General features: G+C 51.8%; 1 protein-coding gene across 1 annotated transcript in view; it reads left to right on the top strand.

Moving 5' to 3' along the window:
* Window positions 1-24,523, top strand: part of Hpcal1 (hippocalcin like 1) — a 110,430-nt gene that overhangs the window by 61,400 nt on the left and 24,507 nt on the right. Inside the window, exon 2 of the mRNA XM_006976611.4 lies at window positions 23,153-23,240. The gene's annotated coding sequence lies outside the window, so the exon portion shown is untranslated. The remainder of the gene's footprint in view (window positions 1-23,152; window positions 23,241-24,523) is intronic.

The raw sequence follows: 24,523 nt of genomic DNA, 5'->3' as shown, positions 1-24,523 counted from the left end.
TAGCTTTCGCCTGCCTTTTTATCTAGTAACATTGTGACCCTCCGGAGAATTCGCTAGACAGGAGGAGGGGCCCCATTCTCTCCCACCTCCATACCTATGCTCCCTCCAGAGACTGGGGTGGATTTGAGGGTGCTTAGGAGCTTCGCTCAGAGGCAGAGCTGAGGAGTGGCGGTTGTCTGTGTATGAGGAAGGCAGAGGGCACGGGTCCAACTTCATTCCCATCTCCAGCCCTTTGAGTCACTCAAGGCAACGCGGTTAGGGAAGGACCCGGATGATATGATGGCATTCATTTTTTTTTTTTTTTTTTTTTTTTTTTTGCGGTGTGGCTGTTGGGACAGATAAAATATGGAAGTGGAAATAGTCCTGGATGTGAGCCCTAGATCTTCCTCCAAGCAGCCGCCTGACCTTGGGCAAGTTATCCACTTTCCAGACAGGACTGGACAGGGTCACCCCCTCCCGAGTCAAAGGGCCAGCAAGGCGAAGTCACTCTGTACAGAGCTCCTGAACACTGAGGCACCACACAGGAACTGGCTCCTGGTCTGCCTTGTTTTGTATCCTGGGAAAAAAAATGAGAGAGTCAATTGGAAAACCAGCAATTAATAAAATAATTCAGGAGAGTAATTGGGGAGGTGATAAATATTCATATTTGCTAAACCACTTATTAGCATACATTTAAAAGATTCCATTCTCCTGCTAAAATTGTGTTGGGTGGTTCCAGAGCTGGATACGTTTGTCAAAACCAAGTGAATTTTAGTTTATTTCACCTAGAAAGGATGAAATTTATTGTAGGTAAATTATGCCTTAATAAACTTGATTAAAAAAAAAAACTTTCCTTAGCCAGGTATAGTGGCCCGTGCCTGTAATCCTAGCAATGAGGAAGCTGAGGCAGGAGGATGATAAGTTCTAGTCTAGACTTAGTCCCAGTCTCAAAAACAACAAACAAACAAACAACAAAATCCCTTTTTAATGAAAGCAGTCCACATGGAAATGACCGAGTCTAATACTAAGGGGCAATATATCTGATCTAGATGAAGAAAAAGACATTTAATTTTTTAAAAGATTTTTTAAAATTACTTTTAATTGTGTGTACACGTGTGTCTGTGTGTGAGAACAGGTGTGACGTACATGCATACAGATGTCTTTGGAGGTCAGAGGCCACAGATCCTCTAGAGCTGGAGTTAGAGGCAATTATGGGCAGCTTGGCATGGGTCCCAGAAACCAAACGGGCTCTCTGATAGAGAGAGTGTGCCTAACCACTGAGCCGCCTCTCTAACCCCGACAGCTAAATATTTTGCTAGTGCTTTTCCCTTGGAAAAGTTGAGTATGCTGCTGGGTGGTGGTGGGACACATTTTCTTTAACCCCATCACTTGGGAGGCAGAGGCCAATGGATCTCTGAGTTCGAGGACAGCCTGGTCAAAAAGTGAGTCCAAGACAGCCAGGGCTGCACAGAGAAACCCTGTCTCGAAAAATAAAATTAAATTAAAAAATTTAAAAAGGTTTACTTTCCTCACCAAAAGGTTAGTCCTAGGCCCCCTGGCCACTGTGTGTTGAATTCCATAGCACATACATTTTTCTTAGAACCTACCATTACTCAGAACACACACACACACACACACACACACACACACACACACACACACACACACACACACACACACAAACAACCTGTTTAACCTAAACAAGTCATCACCTGTGTGTTTTCTGTTTTATTAAAAATGTCTTTTGTGACCCAATTTTGAAGAGTTGGCAGGGTTCCCACCCTGGGGACGTACTGTAATTTATATAACCCACACCCTACCGTGCACAATTTAGGCTGTACTCTTCTAGAAGCTTCTTCCGAGGAGGTGGTGAGAAGCGCTGGCCGCGGGCTGTGCCGTCACAAATGGTGGCTGGAGAGGATACAGCAAGGATCATCACTGACCCCATGTGCCAGCCCTGTGGGGACGCTTCAGTGTCCCCCTCCATTGGCCTTAGGTGTAGAGATGCTCCTTGTGGCCTGGTGTCTGCTTCCCAGCTGCGTAGATGCCCTGGAACAGTTAGTAGGCCACCTGCTCGTGTCCCAGTACTTCGGCGGCAGTCGTGAGACCCAGGGCGCCTACTGTCTTTTGACGTGTTCCGAGCCACCTCACAGGATTTTTCCACCCTCTCGGCGGGCCCTGCATCAACCCTTCGGGTCTACTCTGGTTCCTGCTTTCCTGGTGGTCTCCTCCATCCTTTCCCGCCGCCGGTGTCACATAGTACTTCCAGAAGAGTCCTGGAAGACCCTCCCTCAGCTTAGGGGAGGCCCAGGGTGTAGGTGACTCCCTGTGACCTCCACACTCCTGGCTTGCATCTACTTTGCTGTTTCCAGGTCGTGGCTGAGCACCCCCAGGGCCAATGTGGTGAGACATAGAGGTGGCCATCTGGCTGTAGGGACTCACTAGCCTGAGGACCTGATCTGTCCGAAGTGAAGAGAAAGCTTGTGGCCCATGTGATCATCACAGCTAGCCGCTGAGGGACAGGAGAAGACACTGGTTCACAGCTGGAAGGGGGGCAAGATGCGGACTTTGTGAATGTGCTGAGCACGTGCCCTCTGCAACGTGATTGACAGACCCGTGACCTGGAGTCACCCGAGAAGGAAGGGCAGGATGGTACTGGTCCTTGGGGCGGGGGCTTTTCAGGATTCCGGCTCTGGGTAGTTTCTATCATGGCAGGATGCTGAGTGTGGACTCCTCCATGGGCGTTTTCTGGCCTGTTTCAGTGTGGGTGTGATGTTCAGGGGGAGCTGTAAAGGCAGTGGGATTTCTCTGTGCCGGTGGTGGACATTTAGAAGGCGTGGGGGCATCAGAGAGACTTGGCTGTGGGCTGAGTCCTCCTATCCCTTCAAAGCAGGTTGAAAAACACAACTCAATGATACAGCACCATGTGAGGTCCTAGGTTCAATACCCGGTATTAAAAAATTACATAATACTAACAATAAATACATAAAGAGAACTTTTTTTTTTTTGAGACAGGGTCTCATTATATAGCCCTGGCTGGCCTTGAACTTGCTCTGTAGACCAGGCTGTCCTTAAATTCACAGGGATCCATCTGCCTTTGCCTCCAAAGTGCTGGAGCCAAAGGCACAAGCCACCATACCCAGCCTTGTAAGCAGAACTTCTGATGGTAAGTTCCAGAAGTGTTTGGACCTGGACGTGACTCGATCCTTCCTGTTCTGTGGGAGACCCCTCCTCAGAGCCATCAGGGCCGTAGACACCCTGATTCTCCCCGTGGACCCTCTTGGAAGCTACAGTGTGCAGGTGGGGGCAACCCTGCCATTTCCCGGTGACCCCTGCTTCCTCCTCCTCCCCCGTTCTGAACTCTCTCATCACATCGCCTGTTCGTCAAAAACATTGTGAAGATGACCAAAACGGGCCGCGTGAGAGTTACTTTGGAGAGAAGGCATTTACAACGCACTGTCCCTGGCCCCAGGAGGTGGGGTGCTGCTGCTGCTGCTGATGATGATGATGATGGGGGGGGACCCTTGAGGCTTGATAGACTTGGGGAACACAACAGAGGGGGCTCCCTTCTGGGCCGTGGAGGAAACGCTGCAGACTCCACAAGCGGTGAGTGACCGGTCTCTCCTCAATGGCAGCTGAGCAGGGCTCGGGTGAGGGAGGGCCTCACAGGAGCGGGATGACCTGCCTCGCTGCTGGGCATCCGTCTGTGGGTGCCGGGTCGCTTTGCCTGAACCACACCAGCAGTTTCAGCCTCCACCTTTCCGACGACGCGGTGTACCACTTATCAGATTGGCCCAGGATGGGAGGCCGGGGAGCTATTAAAATTCCAGAAGCGCCGGTGGGTTGAGGAGCCGAGACAGGAAGGAGAAGGAACGGGATGGGGCAAACGGCAGACTTCACGCTTTAAACATGTAGCCGCTTGTTCACGAGAGGACGGGAGCAAGAAAAATGAAAGAACGCTGGAGAGAGACGGAAGGGGCTACTCAGAACCAACGCTCGTTCTCAGCACAGCTGCACAGGGTGACTGCAGCCCTGAGCAGGAAGCGGGAACCCCTGCTACCAGCCCCCCACTAACCCACCCCCAGGACAGGCATGCCCTCCTCATTGTGACTGTAGACCTGCTGGCCCAAGTCTACCTGGAGGTTGAGTGAGGAAGGATGCTTAACTCGGGGAAAGCCCTGTGCATGTTTATCATTGCACAAATGCCCCCAAAGAGCCATGCATCTGACTGGCTGTGAGTCCGCCTGCTCTGCCCTTTGCCACCATGACTGCCGTTCAAAGCTTCCAGCCGTCACTCAGCAAGCCAGGCACTGGCTTTGCTGGCATTGGAGACACCCCGGGGCCCATGTTCTGGGGGTGGGCGGATGGGTGGAAAGCCAGGTGTGTGTCCCGAGAACTCAGGGGCTTGAGGTCTGGAGTGAACAGGGAAGACCTGCTGGGGCAGGGCCGTGAGGGAGCTTTGTTCTTTTGGTCTGTGAAGTGAGGAACTCCTGGACTTGGTATCTAGCTGTTCCTGCTGGGGCAAGCCTGTAGGTGCTGGGCCAGAGGCCACCGGCTATGGTCTGTTCTGGCCCAGGGAGCTGCGTGCTGACCACAGCCCGCCCACTGACTGCTGTGTGTCCCAAGCCCCAGCCTCCTGGTTGGGTGGAGCGTTTCCTGGAAAGTTTCTGCCAGGACTGATCCCCACATCCACCTCCCCCGTAATAATATTCACTTGCTGGCTCTTATTCAGGTCTTTGTGTATGTGTTACCTGCTCCGGGAAGCTCTCCTTGACCCTAGGTTAAGTTGGGGCTCCCTCTGTGGCCGTTAGCACACACCTGCCCACGACCGGTACCCTTTGACTCAGAACCTCCTGAGGCTGTGGCTGCACCATGACCTCCTTGGGAGCAGAAATCACCCTTGTTCCCTGTTGCATCCAAGACACTTAGGACAGAGTCTGGCACGTGGTAGGAGCCCAGCTGAATGTGATGTGAATACATGAAAGAAGGCGCAAATAGAAACCATCACCCTGATGAAAGTTCAAATATGGTGGTGTCTGTGGTTGGGTCCCCTGGGTCACTGCTTATGTGGGGGTGGAGGCAGTCCCCAAGGCCTTGGAACAGCAGAAAGGGGCCCTCCATGCTGATTCTGTCTGAGCTGTCCGGGGGCCCCCTGTGGTGGTGCATTCAGGGTGTATGTGGACCTGATGCACCGGCTGGGTGCCATCTGAGGCCCTGAAAGAATCCTATGAGGATTGAACAGCAGATAGCCTCTTCCTTCTTCCCATTGGGAGACTTCAGCGTCTCCTTTCTCAGGCCTGGGGTACTCTGTGGACACTTCAAGGGACACTGGATATGACCCTCGTCCGTGCAGAGATGGCAGTTCTGTTTGTCTCATGGTTGGCTGTCTAGATTGAGACTGTGTTAATGTGTTACATGGGACTTAAGGGACCAGACTGTCGGCCCATCTTTCCCTGAACAACTTGGGGGCGTCCTGATGTCCTCTATGGCAGCTCCTACACTGGTCCTCACTGCCACCAAGGTCTAGTGTCGCTGCAGTCCCCAGATAGACTGGTCTACAGTAAAGATTGGTCCTGGGGTTGGGTGCGATCCAAGTACACCGTGTGAATGTGTATAATGTCACAGTGGGGCCCATTATGTCGTATAGTTAATGTGCATCAGGAAGAGAGTGTGCAGGGACAGTATGACAACATCCTTTTTCTCTTAAAGGACTGGTCCTGTGTGATCTGAAGTATGATGTAACAGTGAGTTAAGCATACGTAGATTAAAGCAATGGGGTACCACTGTCTACCTACCAGACTGGCCAGAGTCCGAACCCTTCCCTGAGACAGCGGGCAGTAGTCTCACAAAACTGAACTCATTCTTACTCTGTGATCTAACAGTCATCCTCACCTTTACTGTTACCCAAAGGTGTCCAAATATATGCCCACAGAAAACTTACACATGAGGACCCCATGCCCAGCTGCTATGGTCTAAGTTGACCTTTTCAGCCACGTGATCCCACCATAACCTGCCATGTTGCCACCGGCCCGAAGCTGCAGGGCCAAACAACCATAGACTAAACTTCTGAAACGGTGGCCAGAGTAAGTTCTTCCTATCTCAGGTGTCTTTTGATGGAAAGGTGACTCATACACACCTTTGCCGCTAGAGTCTACAGTCAGAAGGCGGATGAGAGCGGTCGTGGGTTGTGGGGGTCTACTCAGGTCCCGCATCTCAGCTGTGACACTGTTGATGTCTGGGGCTCTGTAGTTCTTAGGGTGGTGTGAGCTGCCGTATGTATGTACCCCACTCTGTGTCTGCTTTGACCCTCACCCATGGGATGCCACCAGACAACCTCTGAACCCCGCCCCACCCCTGATTTGTGAGAACAAAAATGCCTTCGCCCATGACCACGTTTCCCTCTGAGATAGGAAGTCACTTCCATTGAGAGCTGCTGAAATTAAAACGTGTGTGTATAATTTATCCATATGTGCACACATTTCCGCCCACGTCCATGTGTACACACACACAGAGGCCTTTTTAATGGTAGCTGTGCATTGGTTGTTTGCTTTATACCCAGAACGAGTTTCCCCGGGTTTGCCCCAACCTGTCACCTCCAGGCTTCTTTCCCTGGTGGGGGCCATTGTGTGCTCTCAGCAGGCTCTGGGTACAGTCATTCCAGGGAGCTGCCCCTGTGGCTTCAGGCCGGCCTGAATCGGCCTGAGTCTGGACCATGTCAGCCGAGCCGGGGTGTTTTAATTGGTGATGCCGAATGCACGCAGTATGGACAGATCCCCGGGAGCTGTCAAGATGGCGATGTCCAAATCCTGTGTCTACCCACGCCTGGATGGCTGAGCGGGGTCGCTAACAGGACTCCTGTGCCTTTGGGGTGCCCGTGGTGAGACAGCTGTTGCGGGAATGTGGAGGCTGCTCATTTGTGGGGAATGAATAATTTATTTCTGTTTTCGCATGGCTTATCCCTTCATCGCAGCCCAGCATCCTGCAGACTCCTGATTAAGGGGCTTCGGCAGCCTTAATCCCCCCAACCCCCCCCCCCCGCCCCGCCCCGTATTTTTGATGTGTTTCCACGCAGTTGCTTCACAGGCTACATTTCAGGAGCGTCTTTTCTCTCTCTCTCTCTCTCTCTCTCTCTCTCTCTCTCTCTCTCTCTCTCTCTCTCTCTCTCTCTCTCTCTCTCACAGTCCCTCCTTCACCTATCCAGAGACTTTAATCCCAATAATTCATCAGCGTTCTCCCTCACAGGTAGGCTGTCTCCAGTGTCTGTATGTGGCAAGCCGAAAACTACCTCTGGCCTCATTCACCCCCGGATAATCTGATTGTCCATGGACCAGCCTCAGCTCCTGCCTAGACTGCTCCCCTCCTTCCTCCCGGGTCCCCCTGGCATAGGCCCTGGCATATGCCATTCATCCTGTCCAGGCTGCCATCCTGACCCTCCTCCTCCAAGTCCATCATTCAAGAGTCCACCATGGCTCCCCATTGCTGAAGCCAGTCTGGGTTCTAATATTCAAAGCTGTTCATAGCTAGCCTGGTTCTTCCTCCTGAGCTGCCTGCGGATGCTTCATTCAAAGTTTAGGGACAGTCTTCTCTGTCCAAGAGGTATTTGGGGACTTGCGGACCCAGGAGCGAGATCCCACCCTCTGACTGCTCACCTCCAGAACAAGATCATGAGCACACAGGCGGCAGGCGGGCCTGGGAGATAGCTTGGCCCTGGGTGGGACCTGAGGGCACAGTGTGCCTGTGAATGTGCCTGACACAGTGGTCCTGTGCACTCTGCCCCGCGGGGCACTGCTACTCTCAGCCTTTGGCATGAGTGCCCACGGGTTGACAGGGGGTTTCTGTGTGGGTTCACCACCTCATGCGGTCTCGTGGCTACCTGAGGAAGGACGGGGAGGAGAGGTGGAGAAGGAAACAGCTCCAGAGGGACAGTGATCGCCCAGGGCCACCTAGTGACATATCAGAGTTGAGGATCGGCATGCCTTAGATGCCTTCCGTGTTGAAGGGCCCACCCCCAGCTCACCCTCCACATTCCTGGGACTCTGAGAACCTACTGTCCCTTGGCCACTCGGGGTGGACTCAGGGCAGCCACTCTGGGGACACTGTGGCCATTGTACTCCGGAGCAGGCCATAATGATAATTTGTTCCGAATGCCCGCTCTCCTCTCTCTTCTCCAATTTCATTCCTAATCAAACTGTTGGAATGCCTAACAGTGGCACTCACAGAGGGCTGTGGCCCTGGCTCGTATGACAGATGACCATTGGGTGACCACAGGTGATGTCACGTGCACATTTGGAAAGGGCACTTGTTCGGGTCTGAACCTTTGTGTCCCTGTCCAGCCAATGAAAGCATCTGCCTCTCCCTGGAGTTTTGCTTGGTCATGCTGCCACACCTGGCCATACTGGCCTCACCTGGCCACTCCTGGGTGTATGGCCTAGCCACACCTGGCCATAGTGGTCTTACAGGGCCACTCCTGGTCATACACCTGGCCATACCTGGCCCTGGGATCTAGGGCCAGGATTTTTTCCTCTTGGGATCCTCTGCACAAAGGCAGAATGGCAGGGTTGGACCATATGGATATCTTTTTGTTTTACCCATGGAAGCCTCAGCTAAGTGTCTGTGGTCCCACAGACAAGGAAGAGCAGGCTACTTCTCCTTCCCATCCTCATGAGAAGTCTAGGCCCTGGAGACTGCCTGAGGTAGCCTGCTGAAGGACTATGTCCCCTCAGCAGCAAAAGTCTGGTTTAATCCCTGGCTCAGATGGGAGAGCGTGGATTCCTGCGGACATCCCTCCACAAAGCCGAAAGTGCCAACGCCGTCGGGGAGCGATCACCCCGCCTCCCCGGACCCGCCGCTGCTTCCTTCATGGCTGCTTCCTTCATGGCTGCCTCACTGTTCTGTGTTGGCAGAGGCTTTTCTCCGTCTTCCTTCTGGAGCAGGACACCCTCGGACCCCCCCTGAGATGAATGCCAGAGTGGGTGTCTAGTCATCCCTGGTCCAGGGTCAACAGCATCGGGTGGCCATGGTGGGAGGTGACGGTGGCCCTGGCCAGGGAGGGGTCCCAGGCAGTCTGTCATGAGAAACGGGCCACTTTTATTCCCACCCCGGGGAAGGGCGTGGATGAATGGTTGTCAGTGTTTGGTCTTATAATGTAGCATGTAGAGATGGGGTACGCCCACCCAATGAGACAAAGCCGGAGGGTCTCTCTCAATTCCCTGATACCTTGGGATCCATGGACCCTTTAATCTTTCCCTCTGGTGCCTGGCGTTTTTGCAGTTTCTGGTTTTCAAAGTTCTTCCATAGCAGCATTGCTTGAAGTGTGAGTTCTTGGGCTGAGTAGATGGCTCAGCAGGTCAGGTTCCCTCCGTCAACTCCCAGCTTACGTCTGATCCTCAGGGCTCACATGTGGAAGGAAAGAACTGACTCATGGGAACTTTGTTCTGCGCTCCATCTGCAACCACAGCACACGTGCACCCTTACCACACACACACACACACACACACACACACACACACACACACACACACCCCTATACACACCACATATACCCACACACACTATACATGAGCAAATACACACCACACACACACACACACCCATACACACCACACATGCACACATGCACACAAACACCTGCCCCCTTTCCAAACACACACACATACATATACATACATACATACATACATACATACATAACACTCACATGCTCACACAGACACACGCAATCTAAATAAATACATAACAATTTAATTTTTTTTTATAATTAGAGGAATGCCCAGTATTTAAGTTGTTCCCCAAACTTGATACACTGAAATGCTAATTCACAATGGGGTGGTCTTAGAAGGTGGTGGCTTCGGAAGGTAAACTAAGTCAGGAGGATAGAACTCTCAAGGTGGAGTTAATGCCCTTAATAGAAGAGGCAGAGGCCTAGCCTGCCCCCTACCACACAAGAACTCAGTGAAGAGCCAGAAGAGAGGTCTCACCAGAGCCCAGGCAAACTAGGGGCCTTGACTTGGGATTTACCCCAGACCTGGGACCTGCAGTCGGTTGTTTAAGGAGCTCGGTGACAGTTTGTTAGAACAGGCCAACTAAGACTCAAAGCATGTGAGCTTTTGTGTCTGGCTTCCTCGTTCACCATTGTCTGTGTGGTTAGGTGTCACCAAGGGGCAATCTGATGGCTTTGTAGTACTCCGTTGTGGGAGGCTGCTACAACTTCCCTCCTGGTGAGGTATAGACAGACATTTGGATAGCTTACAGGTTGGTGACGGCACGTGCCCTCAGGTGCATGGGTATCCACCTGTCTCTGTGCATTAAGACATTAGACCCTGCATCAAGGAGAGTGTGAGTAATCAATTGCCTTTAGCAGATACCCCAGCCTTTCAAAGCAGGCATGGACGGCAGGCTTCTTTGTCTGTTTGCTGGTTTGTTTTTTGAGACAAGATCTCGTGTATCCCATGGTGGCCTCAGACATGCTGTGTAGGTGAGGGCGACCTTAAAAGTCGGATCCCCCTTCCTCAACCTCCCAAGTACTGGATTTGTAGGTGTGTACAATTATGTCTGGTCTGTTCAGAGCTAGGCATTCAACCCAGTGCCTCATGAATGCCAGGCCAGCAGTCCACACCAGCTCAGCCACACCCTCAGTCTGTAGAGGTTTTTTTTTTTTCTAATGTAGCAGGAGCTCAGCCACACTGGCAGTCGGGGTGGATGCAGGAGCCACAGTTAGGCACCGCGTAGGCTTTGGAGTTGGGAATCTCTATGGACCAAAGCCGGGAGCTGGGCACTGGCCACGACGCTGCCTGGCTCAGGGTTGGGTTCGGCTCACTGCCCCTCCTTGCGTTTAGTTTGTTTGTTTGAGACAGTCTTGCAATGAAGCCCAGTCTGAACCAGGAACTGTATAGCCCAGGCTATACTGTATAGCCCAGGCTAGCCTGGGAACTTCCAACCCTCCCACCATAGCGTCTCTACTGTAGGGTCACAAGGTGTAGGCCACCGTACCCTGCCGTAACTCGGTTTCTTGAACTGTGAAATGAAAGAAATGCCTCTGCAGAGAGAGGTCGTTGTCCGAATACTATCCGAGGGTATTCTATGATTCACGGTACTTATTACCTGGGCACTGTGGTTGGATGAGTCATTTCAAAACCGTAGTCAGTCAGGAGTAGTCAGAATCCCAAACCACCCATCTCGGGCTTCAGAGCCCACAGTATTTTTTTTTTCCCCTCCCTAAGGGACTTTGCTTCCTAATTAAGCTGAGCTTCAGAATATATTAAGACAATTTGTCATATCTTGAGCACACATCCGGTCTGTGGGAGCAGGCTGGAGCGGCCATTTCCGGGTCCCCTGCAGGTCTTAGAGGGAGCCTGATACAGCGCCTGGGCAGGACTGTGCTGGGGGGCTGGGGAGAGATTTCTCTAGCCGAAGGCAGGAACAAGCAGCCTAACAGGTCTGGGCCACCCAGCGGTCCCTGCCACAGAAACAGCCAAGGACTCCAAAGATTCTTAGACTGCAGCGCCGTGGGTGCAGCTGTTTGTGTGGCTGAGCTGGACCTCAGCTGGAGCCTCTTAGGGACCATGTGTCCTGAGGACTGGCCCTCCACAGCACCTCCAGAGCCTAGGGCACCCTTTGAATGAGGAGACCCCCGAGAGCTGGTGTCTCAAAGCCTGCCTGGCATCAAGCTTCCATCTGAGTGCACCTAGGTCACATGCTGGTCCTCGGCCGGGGTGCCCAGCAGGGCTGGGGGGTCCCCGAGGTTCTGCGCCAGCTCAGCCTGAGGTATGGTTTGTAGGGTTGTGCCGTGGACGTGAAGCCACCTCGTCGGCTAGATTGACACCTGCTCTCCATTTCCGGTCTGTGAGGGGTGACGGTGCGGCACTGGGAAGATGTCGTTTGTCCCCTGTCCCTATGACTCCGCTCTTTCTCCTTCCGTCCTCTAGTGTAAAAAAGTGGGAAGACATTGGCTTAGATTCCTCTTGCTTTTGGTGGGTGTCTTACTTACGGTTTCTACTGCTGTGGTGAAGCACCGTGACCAAAAATCAGCTTGGGGAGAAAAGGGTTTATTTGGCTTATATATTTTCACACTGTGGTCCATCACTAAAGGAAGTCAGGACAGGAACTCACACAGGGCAGGATCCTGGAGGCAGGAGCTGATGCAGAGGCCATGGAGGGGTGCTGCTTACTGGCTTGCTCCCCATGGCTTGCTCAGCCTGCTTTCTTATAGAACCCAGGACCAACACAGGGATGGCACCACCCACAATGGGCTGGGCCCTCCCCCATCAATCACTAATTAAGAAAATGCCCTACAGCTGGATCTTATGGAAGCATCTTCTCAGTTGAGATTCCCTCCTTCCAGATAACTCTAGCTTGTGTCGAGTTGGCATAAAAACCAGCCAGCATGGTGGGGTTTGGAGATACAGGTCCTGCATCCTAAAATTTACCGTGTCTTCCACATCATGCAAAGTAAATGTAACACATATAACCCAGCTGATGGTGGTCTTTCCACCCGTGTGTCCCACTATGACCATGGTCAGGTTTAGAATGTTTTCATCACTCTAGAGGAAACCATTAATGCTCCTAACTGCAGCCTGTTCCCCCACCTCCAAGAACCACCGACATGGGCTGGGGAGGTGGCTTGTGGGGAAAGGCACTGGCCACCGCACCTGAATTTGATCCCCGGAACCCGCATGGAGGAAGGACAGCACCAACTCCCCAAAGTTCCATACGTGCTCCCCCAAATAATGTTTTAAAAAGAAAAGACGGCCAGCTGCTCTTGGCATCCTTGTTAAACTGTCTATGTCGGGTCAGTTTACTGACTTTTGAGGCAGAGGGATGGAACTTCATGCTAGGCAGGTGCTCTACCCCCGGGCTGCATCCATACTCCAAATGTACGCGTTTAATTCTGGACTCTTACTTCCGTTTCATTGCTGTGTCCGTCCGTGGGAGGCATGGGTAGATGGCTCAGGTGGCTTGCTGTGCTGAGGCCCCAAGTTCGGATCCCAGATCCTGCATCAAATCTCAGGTGTCCAGTGCGGCTCTGAGGGTCCAGATGGGATTCCTGAGACAAGCTAGCTACCCAGGCTAGCCTTACCAGTGAGCGCTGTGTCCAACCGAAAGCCCTCGCCTCCCTGAAGACGGTGGAAAGCAGTGAAGGAAGTCTCCTGACGTCAACCTCAGGCCTCCACACACCTGTGCCTTCACACACACAAAACACACATATGAACTTACCCTACACATACAAAATACAAAGAAAACAGGGAGGCATGAGCCCTAACACTTCCTTCTTTTTCATAGCTATTTTTGGCTACTTCGGGTCCTTTGTAATCCCATATGAATTTTAAAATCAGTTTTTCATTGTCTACAAAGAAGTAAAACCAGGGAGACGCTGACAGGAATTGTCTTCAGTCAGTGGATCAGTTGGGAGAGCGGCCAGCTTACCACTAAGTCTTTCAGTTTGTAAACAGAGGATGCTTCCAGAGTTATTTAGATCTTCCTTGAATCCTTTCAACAATTTTTTTCCTTCCTCCAGGCTTGGTGCCGCATGCCCATAATCCCAGATCTTTGGAGGCTGAAGCCAGAGGATGGCTGTGAGTTTGTGGCCAGTCTGGACTACACAGCAGGTCCTAGACTAGTGTGGGCTAGGTAGCAGAACTTGGTTTTTTTGTTTGTTTGTGTGTTTGTTTTTGTTTCTTAATAAAAGAAAATAAACAAGGCAAAACAATGTCTTGTTATTTCCAGAGCAGGAATTTAGCACTTTTTATTGAGAGTTTTTTTTCCCCCCTTGGTATTTTTTTTTTTTTGGATGCCATTGTTTGGAATGATTGATTCTAATTATTATTGTCGTTATTTTCATAATTTGATTTTTGAATTGCAAATTTCTACACACAGTTATTTTTATCTATTGATCTTGCCTCCAGCAGCCTTCTTGAAAAATGTTGTAATGGATTCATCAGGAGTGCTAATTACCAAATAATAGCATCAGAGAATAGAAGTGGTATGCCTCTTTCAGTTTTGCATTTTTTTTCTTCCTTTATTGCCCTGCTCAGAACCACACGATTTGGATAGATACAGCCGAGGAGACGGCGCAGAGGTGAAAGCGGAGTTTGTGTCCTCAGATCCCAATAAATGCCAAGGGGGTTTGCTGGGCCACCTGTAATGCCAGCAGGTAGAAAGGGGAGACAGAGCAAGCCCGCTGGCAAGGCTGGCTGGCCAGGTGAGCTCTGGGTTCAAGTAAGAGACCCTGCCTAATAATAATAAGGTAGAGAGTGAGAACGAGAGACCCAGGACATCAGCCTTGGGCCTCCACACACGTGCACGTGTATATACACACATGTGCGCTCACATACATGAAAACACACACACACACCATTTGCACATGAGGACAAAGAAAGAAATGGCAAGAATAAACAGCATCATCTGAGTCTTCATCATAGGAGGCACGCCGTTATTGATTGTCCTGTTAGTTGTGATTTTCTTTCATAGATGCCTTTTATTAGATTACAGGGGTTCTCTTGTCTTTTGTTTGTTTGTTTGGTTGGTTTGGTTTGGTTTGGTTTTTCTAGACAGGGTTTCTCTGTGTAGTCCTGGCTGTCCTGGAACTCACTCTGTAGACCAGGCTGGCCTCGAACTCACAGAGATCCGCCTGCCTCTGCCTCCCAAGTGCTGGGATTAACGCCACCACCTCTGGGCCTCTCTTCTGTCCTATTATCCACATATAATGTTTTCATTGTGTAAGGGCATTGAATATTGCCAAGTGCTTCTCCTAGGTCTGTCTGGGTGAGCATGTGGCTTTCGGTTCTTACCGCTCTGATCTACCACATCAGAGTGTGTAGAGGTCCTGAATTCAGGCAGTCTTCGTTGGCATGGCACAGTGCACATATTGTGTGCCCATAACCAAGGCTGTAGTGAAGTTACACGATGCAACACTTCTGAGCCCTGCCAGGAACACCTCAGATAGATTATATATTTGATTTTGATTTATTTTTGGTCATTGCATTTGGTCCTTGAAAGCTTTTATTGCCAAATTTTTCTCAGCCCTCACATTCAGTGGCACCTTATGGGGTTGTGACACACAATTTAAGGAGCTGAGAATTAAGGCCTACAAGATGCTTCGGTGGCTACAGGTACTTGCCACCAAGCCTGATAACGTGCCTTTGATCCCTGAGATGCACATGGTTGGAGACAATAACCAACTCCTCAAAGTTGGCCTCTGACCTTCACACACATGCCTTGGTGCACACAGACACACACACACAGACACACACACACACACACACACATATACACAAGCACACACATATGTAGACACACACAGAGAAACAAACACAAATAAATTTAATTACAACAATAAAGAAAAACTGGGCATTAGGTCCATTGATTTTCAGATGGTCAATTAAGTAAGCTTGCATTCCCGGGATTAACTTCACCCGGTCATGGTGAATGACCCTTTTATATGTTGCTGAATTTGATGTGCTGTTTGGTGATGGATTTTTCACTCTGTGTTCATAATGAGAACAGCTCAGGAATTTTATTCTCCCTTGAAGTCTTACTCTGGTCCTGTGCCATGGTAGTGCTGATCTTTTTGAATGCTTTGGGGAACACACCTTCATTTTCTGTCTTCTGAGGAATTGGTGAAAAATTTCAGATCTTTGTAGAATTCCACTGTGAAACCATTTGGGTGTGGACTTTTCGTTGTGGGGGATTTTCTCATTGCTTTTTCAACCTCTTCATTACTTGAGTCCATATGTGCCTTCTCTTTCTTCTTAACAAATTATATTAGCTACTTTTCTCACGGCAGTGACCAAATACCTGAGCAGAAGTGACTCCAGTGAGGACAGGCTTATCTGGGCTTGCTGTCTGAGGGGATACAGTCCATCATGGTGGGAAGGGTGTGGTGGCAAGGGCGACAGGAGCTTGCTCACATCTGGACAGATGAGGAAGCAGAGCTGAGTGGGAAGAGGCTACGACCTCCTAAGGCCCGCCCCAAGCAAGAAAGACCATGCCCCTAAAATTCTACAACCTCCCTGCACAGGCCACCAGCTTGGACCATGTGTTAAAACGCGGGAGCCTGTGTGGAGGGTGGGCAGGGAGAGGTTGTACTGTCACAGAATCCTCCGTCATCAAACCATAATAACGGTCTTGCTCTGTAGCCTGAGCTGGCCAGATTCACGGTCCTACCCCCTGAGTGCTGGGATGGCAGGCCTGTGCCACCACACTCAGCTAAGTGGTGCCCCTTTTTGGTTGGCCTGAATTCTCCCAAGCCTTCCCGTCTCTTCCGGAGTCCCCATCATTGAGTTCTTCCTACATGCAGAGCTTTTATTTGTGTGTGTGTGTGTGTGTGTGTGTGTGTGTGTGTGTGTGTGTGTGTGCACTAACTCACATAATTTTAACAAAAACTTAACCAAGTAGGAAGTGTCATTAGTGTGTCAAGAAGTAGAATAACAGGTAAGGGTCACCCACCAGGAACAAGGCTCCGAGCTGGCCAGAGGGCCATGTTGCGCTCTCTGCCTGTCCCCTTCCCATCAGGCTTGGGCCACAGCCTGCCTTAGGTCTGACCGGTGTAAAATGCTGGGCTCCCACAGAAAAGGGGAAGTGTGGGAAGCACCCTGCAAGAGACTGGGCTCTGGTGCCCCGGCCCTGCCTGCCATGTCTCTTGGAGCTCTGCACCAATCTCCTCCCTGCCCGGATGCCTGTGCATCCTTGGGAGCAACAAGACCTTCATCCCGGGGCTCTGTATGACTCACCCGTCTCTCCTTCAGAGGAAGAGACTCAACACGCTGTAAGACAATCGCAGACAGAAATCAGGATCCACCAGACATAGCTCCACATAATTATTCCCGCCTAATGACTTCTGCTCCTTGAGTCTGTCTCCAGCAATGACTGCAATCTTTATCTGCCACTGGAAAGCTGGTAGCCAGGGAGCCCCTGTGGCTGAATGATAGGGCCGGGAAGAAATTTGCAATTCAAGTTAATGGAGTGTTCACAAGCGGCCGGGAGGGTCTCTGGAATGGAGGGCTCTTCGGCAAGGAAATATGGGATCAGAGCTGGCTGGAAGGGATTGGGGGGGGGATCTTCCTCAGGGGTTCATCTCACTTCCCTAGTCATGTTAGTTATAGTGTAACAGAAGACACAGCTGAACACTGTGTCTTTAAGAGTTCTGTTATCCTTTAGGGACCTCTGTTCAGGTACAGTCAGATCCTGGACTTCCCCCGGCAAAGAATTTCAGGACAAGGCAATATAGAAACAGACTTGGAGTTTATTTTAAAAAGAGTTTTTGTTTTGTTTGTTTTGAGACACGTTCTCGTGTATCTCAGACTGGCCCTGAACTTCTGATCTTCCTGCCCCGACTTGTCAGACAGCGAGGCCATGGGTGTGTGCCACCATGCCTGGTTTTATGCAATGAACTGACGACCTCGTACACGTTAGGAAAGCCCTCTCTCTGAGGTACACCCCCAGCTCAAAAAAAGAGATTTTAAACATGGATTTAAGAACAAGAGTTGGGGCCGGGCGGTGGTGGCGCACACCTTTAATCCCAGCACTTGGGAGGCGGAGCCAAGTGGGTTTCTGTGAGTTCGAGGCCAGCCTGGCCTACAGAGCGAGCTCCAAGACAGACACCAAAACTACACAGAGAAAACTCTGTCTCAAAAAAAAAAAAAAAAAAAAAGAGTTAATACAAGGAGAAGCAGGGCTGTGGAGGCGTCTTGGTAGGTAGGTAGTGTTTGCTGAATAATCATAAAGACGGAGTCTGAACTCCCAGAACACGTATGAAAAGTTAGATGCAGTTGTGAGTGTGCGTAATCCTAGTGTTCCCATAGGAGATAGGAGAATCCCTGCAGCTCACAGGCCAGTGAGCCTGGCCTATTGTGTAGATTCTACCTCAAATAAGGTGGAAAGGCAAGGGCCATCCGCTAAGTCTGTCCTCTGGCCGCCACATGATCACTGTGGCACACATTCCCATAGTCACACACACGAATGTACACACGCGCATACGTATGCTCAATAAATAAGTTAGACAGGGAAATGCTCAGGGAAGAACAAAACTCACCGTCCACTCCCTTCTCTTGGAGTCGGCTTCTGTGTGACTTTCATGGCCCCGAAACTACATCCTTCAAGGGATGTTTACAGAGTGGAATGTGATCCTGAGGTACGCCAGACAGAATTACAGCCTGCTAAGGTCACAAAGGTTGCTGGGGCAGTTAGGATGTTTGATTGTAAACAACACTTGGTAATATTGTTCGTGAGAGTTCCAGAAACTAGAGAGGAGCCAGGCCATGCTCCGGGTCATATGCACTCAGGCCTTGGGCATGGCTCATTGCTGTATACAAGAAGCAGCCTCTCTCTGTTGGCATCCTCCGCAGTCAATGCTCACTGTGCTTGAGTTTTTGACTACCAGCAGGCCAGCGGCTTCCGCTGTGCGGTTTCCCTTTCCACAGCTCCCTAGCCTTCCCTTTCGTGGAGCATCTGACTATGGCTGAGGTCACAGGGTGTGCCCAGTGTGTGCCCAAGGTCATTCAGCAGCTGGGCCAAGCTTGAAAGGAGAACTTCCCCTGGGCCTGCCCCAGACCCAGCAGGTTCCCTTTAAAACCTGAGAACCTCCCTTGGGGACAGGGATGGCTGGGACAAAGTGCTTTCTTGGCTTGGGACTCGTCCCCTGCGGTGAGCTGGGATGGGTGAGTGGTCCCCATGTAGCGCTGTTCCTAGAAGGCTGGCAATGGTGAGCTTTTGTAGCTGAACAGCCAAGGCACCTGCAGGTGGTTGAGGGCCAAGTGCTCTCTTAGTCAAGGCTCTCTAGAGCAGGGGTTCTCAACCTTTCCAACACTGCGACCCTTTAATACTGTTCCTCATGTTGTGGTGACCCCGCCCCCTCCAACCACAAAATCATTTTGCTGCTACTTCATAACTGTTATGGATCATAATGTAAATATCTGATATGCAAGATATCTGATATTTGACCCCTGTGAACAGGTCATTCGACAACCCCAGAGGCCGTGACCCACAAGTTGAGAACCGCTGCTCTAGAGGAACAGAGCTGATAGAATGAATATATATTACAAAGAAGACTTCTTGCTGGGCGGTGGTGGCGCACACCTTTAATCCCAGCACTCAGGAGGCAGAGGCAGGCGGATCTCTGAGTTCAAGGCCAGCCTGGTCTCCAAAGTGAGTTCCAGGAAAGGCGCAAAGCTACACAGAGAAACCCTGTCTTGGAAAAAAAAAAAGATTTCTTAGACTGGCTTACACAGTAGGACAGTGTTGGCCAATGCTGGCTGGCTGTACGCTGAGAATCCTTTATGCTCAGTACACAAAGCTGGATGCGTTAGCAGTCTCGGTCCAGTGCTGAAGGTATGGAGGGTTCCCAGAGAGATGCTGGGCTTCAGTATATGTCAGAAGGCCAAAAACCTGGCCTCTGATACATGAAGGATGGAGGCAGCATCGGAGCCAGAGTCCATGCACCTGCCAGCGAGGAAGGCAGGCAGGCAGGCAGGCAGGCAGGTAGGCGGGCGGGCGGGCAGGCAGGCAGGCAGGCGGAAGCAGCCACTCTCCGAGGGTCTCAGACCCTTGAGTCAGTCTTCCAGGAAATACCTTCAGAGACTCACCCACCCCAAAGTGTGTGTTGACCCCAGATCCAATCAAGTTGACGACCAAGATTAGCCACCACAGACACTAATGGTGCAGGGTCTCGAGAGCTGAGAGGTGGCAGGCTGAGAGGGGGAGACCCCCCATATTCACACACCTCAAAGGAGGTGGGGTGCTTGTTCACTGCATCCTCTAGTAATTTTTTTTAAGAATTAAAACAATTTTTTAAGATTCAATTGTGTGTGTGTGTGTTTGTGTGTGTGTGTACACCCAGGTGCAGGTGCCTGTGGAGTCCAGAAGAGGGCGTCAGATCCCCGTGGAGCAGGAGTTACAGGCATTGGGAGCTTTCTGACATGGATGCTGGGAAAAGAACTCAGGTCCTCTGCAAGAGCAGTGCACACTCTTAACCACTGAGCCATGGCTCCAGCCTGAATTTGTAAAGGTTTTAGGTTACTGTATCAAGTATTTGGTTTTCTCCAAGTGGGTTCCTCAAGGTCGCCATCGTACCTGTGTGCCAGTGTGCACTGTTCTCATTTGGCTCCCCGTCCCCTTAGCCCTCCCTCTGCCTCCCGCCCACTCCAGCTGCCTCCTGCCCCCTCCAGCTGCCTCCTGCCCCTCCCTCTGCCTCCTGCCCCTTCCCTCTGCCTCCCGCCCCCTCCAGCTGCCTCCCGGCCCCTCCCTCTGCCTCCTGCCCCCTCCCTCTGCCTCCTGCCCCCTCCCTCTGCCTCCCGCCCCTCCCTCTGCCTCCCGCCCCTCCCTCTGCCTCCCGCCCCTTCCCTCTGCCTCCCGCCCCTTCCCTCTGCCTCCTGCCCCCTCCCTCTGCCTCCCGCCCCCTCCCTCTGCCTCCCGCCCCTTCCCTCTGCCTCCCGCCCCCTCCCTCTGCCTCCCGCCCCCTCCAACTGCCTCCTGCCCCCTCCCTTGCTTAGAGCCTTCTGCTCACATGTCACGTGGCTCCTGTCCCCTTACTTCTTCCCTCCCTTGGGTTCCTTCCCCTCTTAGGCTCCCCTTTCTAGTTTCATCACACTCACATACACGCACCACCCCACATACACATACACACATTCACTCACACACACACACCACCACCACCACCACCCCACACACACAATACATACCCCACCACCACCACCATACCACATACACACAACACACATGTACACGTACACACATACACACACACACACACACACACACACACACACACACACACCACCCCACACACATTCACACACCCTTTTCTGAGTTTGGCTCATTTTCAGTTCTTTCCATTTTTTGTGCAAGTCTCATGATTTCATTTTTCTTTCTGATTTCGTAAAATCATGCCATGTGTACCCTGTGATCTCTTAAAATTCCCCTTTGGTTAACAGCAGTGACTGCAGGAAGCGGGGCCTGGGCTGAGGATTTGCATTCTGGGTGTCCCACTTAGCCTAGAATGACACAGGCATGTCCCGGAGGCTCTTCCTCCTCAGTAAGCCCCTTCGAGCATGGCTCTTGGCCAGGGTTGTGGGGAAGGCAGAATGGGGAAATGGGTGACTGACTGTACACCTGCCTGGTGAGTTCTGCTGCAGCCAATGTGCTGTGTGTTCTGATGACCTTTCACGGGGTTCCCCTCTTTTCTGCCATCTGCCTGGGTCTTCACCCCCTGAGTGTCAAATCGGGACTCTTGGAACCCATTGAATCTTGGGGCTTTGAAACACCTTGAGAAAGTATGGACAAGGTGGAGCACAGGATGCTGAGGTCAGTGAAGCCGGTCTGTATACAACATGAAAGATACACTTCCGTGTGTACCCGTGAACCCGGAATACATGGCTCAAAGCGTGAATGCTAGTGTAAGCTGTGGACCTGAGTGACATCAATGACCATGATGGGACGCTCTGGTGTAGGGCGTGGACCAGATGGGTCCAGGGGATGTCTCCGTGCCTCCCTCTGTTTTTCTGTGAACCTAAAACTGCTCTAGAATAAAGTCCATTGAAAATACATGTGGGGACTGGAGAGATGGCTCAGTGCTTAAGAGCACTTACTGCCCTCTGAGAGGACCCTGGGATGCTCACAACAACCTGTACCTCTGGCTCCGGGGGATCTGATGCCCCCTTGTGGCCTCCATAGGCACCTGCACTAATGTGCATATTCCCACACTACTGGGCACGGATCTGGTGGGGAAGTGTGTGGCTTTTCTAGTCCGGATCTTGAATTTTAGGGCTGAGTCTGAATCCAGGGCTATTTCTTTATAAAGCACTGTGGTTTAGGCGCCTGCTGTATACAGCTTCTGACTGGGCGTTGATGCAAGGGAATGAAGTGGATGTGTCCCTGACTTTGCCGTGTCCAGTCGACCGGGCTGGGTGGGGGGAGACATCCAGTCCTCAACCCACCCCAAGTCTGCAAAGCAAGGGGAGCCCCGATCCTCCTGTACTTCAGAGCAGACACTGGGGTGGACTAGTGCTTGGTGCAAAGACTAGATAGGAATGTGATCACTGCTGTAGATGGAAGGACCGTGTGCCAGAAAGGGAAACTGAGATCAGGCTAGGAAGAGAAGCTGTGCTCAGGTGACAGGGCTTCCCAGGTCCCATTCTGGCTACCTTTTGACTATTGAGTCAATTAGCAGCTTCCCTAAGCCCCACTTTCTCCCTCAAGGAAATGGACGTGACGCTGGACCTCCCTCCTTGGTCTGTCCTGAGGATCTCAGGGGACAAGGACAGCTTTGAGTGAGGTACAAGACTATTCAGGAACGTTCCCATAATACTGTTCACCTGGAAAGGGGACACCAGTCCCCAAGTGGGGAGCCGTCGGGGAAGAGAGAGGTGGTCTTCAGAGCTGGCCCTCTGCAGGGACTTTGGGTTGCTGGGCATCTTGAAAGGTACAGAGCGACTCTTGATGCTGACGGGGTATTTCTTTATCCGCGATGGTGAGGGCTTGTGTACTCTCTGAGTTGGGATGTATCGGGTTTTGTTTTAATGTGCATCGGTGTTTTTACCTGAATGTATGTCCCTGTGAAGGCGTCAGATCTTGAAGTTACAGAGAGCTGTGAACCGCCATGTGGGTGTTGAACCCGGGTCCTCTGGAAGAGCAGTCAGTGCTCTTGACCACTGAACCACCTCTCCAGCCCTGGGATGTATTTTTAGTCAATGTACACATTAGATGTATACATTGTATACATCTTCTGTGTACCCAGCGCTGAGACAGGGAGGCTGGGACAATTGGCTGGGGCAATTCGGGCTTTGAGGAGGGGGCCTGGGGTAAGCCCAGGTAGGGGGCCAGACATGGATGCCCCTTTGAACTTATCCAAACGCAACCTGAATGTTCCACCAAGCCTCCTAATGACCAGAAGGGACAGAGAGCCAGGCACCACACACATAGCTGCGTCTCGGATGGCCCAGAGTCACCCAGTTGAGCCAGGGTTTGTGGACTGGAGAGCCATGGCCGTGATCCGTGCCTACACTGGCTTTGTGAGAATGGAACCCCAGCCGAGCGGGGGCAGTGTCTCAGAGGCTTCTGTTAATGGGAGATTGTAGGACTTGTAAACAGACACACAACCGCAGCCGCCATGCTTGGGTGCAAGTGGATGGAACATGGTGGGTTCATGCCAGCGTCCCACGTGACCTGTGTTCTTCTCTTCCAGGGGCATGGTCTAGCAGCCCGGTCAAGCCTGTACACCAACCCCCAGCAGTTCTGATCCGTGCTCTGTCTTGGTCTCCGATTGGGCCTAGGTAAGTCGCCCTGGGGCCGGGAGGCCCGCAGGTGATAATTAGGGCTGTGGGTGGAAAGGGGTGACTTTTTGCAGAGACTGTGTGGGGACAGTCTACCCAGCGCTCTCAGGGGACAGGTCGGGAAACTGAGGCTGGGAGGTTAAGAAGAACCCTTGTAGGGTTCAGCTCTCTTCTTGGTCTGAGAGCATTGTGTGTGCCTGGGTTTGTGCCTGTGAGCCTGTCCAGGGAGCAGAGTTGGGAGGTCAGTATAAAAGTACGTGCCGGGTGGTGGTGGCGCACGCCTTTAATCCCAGCACTCAGGAGGCAGAGACAGGTGGATCTCTGTGAGTTCGAGGCCAGCCTGGTCTACAGAGTGAGTTCCAGGACAGGCTCCAAAACTACACAGAGAAACCCTGTCTTGAAAGAAAAAGTATGGAATAGAGAACACAGCCATCTCTCCTGAGGTTCCTTTCATCCTTCTCTTTGTACCCTGCATACTAAGACCTCCCTTCTCCCTTGCTTCCCCCCCAGGCCATACCTCAGAAGGGGGACAGCGCCCAGAGGGGAGGGGTCAGTGTGCCTTGAAATTATCACCAGAATGAGCCAGGCCTTAACTGTGAGGCCAGCATCACCACCTTTGAGGGGTCGTGTGTGTCAGGGTTCTTGCAAGATGCGGGGGCAGATGTCAAGTGGGACTTCCATCTGTGGCTCTGGTAGATGTAGCTCCCCAGAAACTCAGACCATCAGCTCTCAGCAGACCTGGGTGTGGCTGGGTTCCCCTTCCCCCGGACACCCAAGCTCCCATAGCATTCATACAGGGATTTCCAGGGCACGGGGTGTCCTCGGGACTTCCTGTGGGTGGAGTAACTTTTCCTGCCTTCATCTTCCGGTGGAAGAGGATATCTCCTGCCTATCCTTTGCTCCCCCACTGTACACCCTGTCCGAAGGAAATACCCAGAAGGGGCCTTTGCTTTGGGAAAGAGGATCTTCAGGTCCCCTCAATGGAAAAAAAAAAAAAAAGACATAATGGGACATGGAGAGCCGTGCTGGGCCTAAAGAGAGAGAAGCAGTCGCCTGAGTCTGCATGGCTGAGCGCCACCTGCATACGTGATCCCAGCCCCAGGATCCTCGACTCTAGTTGCCATAAGTCCACAGGGTCATGGCAGAGTCCTGCTGAGCCTGGGAACCGATGTCTAGAAGCTGGGGCAGACAGAGAGAGGTCAGAGGGATGGACGTTAGAGCCCACAGGGTCCCTTCTCATCCTGAGACCCCTGGGTACTTTGGTGCACGGTCAGTGAGTCCTC

This window comes from Peromyscus maniculatus, chromosome 22 (assembly GCF_049852395.1).
Source record: "Peromyscus maniculatus bairdii isolate BWxNUB_F1_BW_parent chromosome 22, HU_Pman_BW_mat_3.1, whole genome shotgun sequence".
NCBI classification, from domain to species: Eukaryota; Metazoa; Chordata; class Mammalia; order Rodentia; family Cricetidae; genus Peromyscus; species Peromyscus maniculatus.
The sequence above is the reverse complement of the archived record's forward strand: the minus strand, read 5'-3'. Positions and strand labels throughout refer to the sequence as shown.